The following is a 1,451-nucleotide window of genomic DNA, read 5'->3' as shown; positions in this document are numbered from 1 at the left end:
CCCCAGCTTGGAAAACTCTCTCTGTGACACCGAGTCCTGAACTCTGACAATATTTCCCAACCCTAATTCCTCCCAGCACCTGATGATTGACCTCGCTGCCTGGACCTGTCACTTCCTCCCCTGGCCACCAATTATCCTCCCTTGGGGACAAAGCCAGCGTGTGAACGTGTCCCTTCTGCAGGTTCCCAAAACTCCTGGGAATTCCTGGTTTCTCCAGTCTTCCACCCCATGGAAAGCAAAATTCAGAGTGTCTGAATTGAGAAAAGAAACAACTCTGAGTGTGCCTCGACCCAGCTGAAACGGCTGAATTTTAGGGGGAAAAGGGATGTTGGGACTGGTTTTGAGCAGGTTTTGGGGTTTGTACAACCGGTTCTGGTGTTGGAGCCTCTGCCATCGCTGCTGTTGTCAAAAGGAGTGAAGAACGTGCTTTTATAGATTTATTTTTTTAATGTTTCTAGCACTGGGCGCGGTGGTGAGTGGGAATAAAACTCCAGCCTCTTCCAGCTGCCTCTCTCTGTGTGTCTGTGCTGCTGTGCGACCCAAAACCCTTCCTTGAGCTCTGAAATTGGGGACAAATCCCTCAAAATTCCAATTCCCAACTCCAGCTCCACGCAGCCTCTCCTGGTAACCGCCGATCCCAGGCTTCTCCCGGTTCCAGGGAATGGGGTGATGCCTCCTCCCTCCTGGAAAACTCGTGTGTCAGACTTTCCCTTCCCGAGCTTTACCCCTCCCTCTGCATCCCTGCGGCCGCYGGGGTTTCAGGGCTGGGTAAATCCTCTCCCCACCCATGGGACCTTTGGCTCCAGCCCAGGGTCGAGTCCTCCGAGTGCTCCTTATCCTGGCCAAGCTCTGGGGTCAGCTGGTGGAGCTCGTTCAGTTCTGTGTTTAATTATTTGTTTAATTATTYGTTTAATTATTTGTTTAATTACCCCTGCAGCATTCCCTGCCTGCTTCCCCCTTCCTTTCCCCATCTCTGCAGGAATATTTTTGTATCTCCCCACCCCAAAGGGCAGCTTTGGGTGGCTCTGTGAAACAGCATCGATGCCACGCTCAGCTGGGATTTTTGGGCTTTTTTTTTTTGGTGTCTGGGGAGAGGCTGAAAAATTAAAAATAATAAAAAAGCGAGGAGATAAAAGCAACAGGCAGAGAGGAGGAGGAGGGAAGGTCTGAGCCTGGCTGCCGGCGTGGGTGGGGACAGAACCGCGTCCCGCACGGAAAGTCCCAGCGAGGCCACCCTGGAAAGTGTCCCCGCTCCCCGGCCGGGTGTTTTGGTGGCACTGGAGCCGGTGGCAGCCCGGGGCTGTGTCGCTGCGGCCGCCCCACGGTGACTCACAACTTCAGAGGAGGCAGCACAGGAATAGTTACACCAGCGACGCGGAGGGAGTGGCTGCCGAAATATTTCAGGGCTGTGCTAAGCAACTAAAAATACACGTCAAACCCTCCTCCTCCTC

Source organism: Malurus melanocephalus, unplaced genomic scaffold, assembly GCF_030028575.1.
Source record: "Malurus melanocephalus ecotype Western Australia unplaced genomic scaffold, MMel_1.1 scaffold_1241, whole genome shotgun sequence".
NCBI lineage: Eukaryota > Metazoa > Chordata > Aves > Passeriformes > Maluridae > Malurus > Malurus melanocephalus.
The sequence above is the reverse complement of the archived record's forward strand: the minus strand, read 5'-3'. Positions refer to the sequence as shown.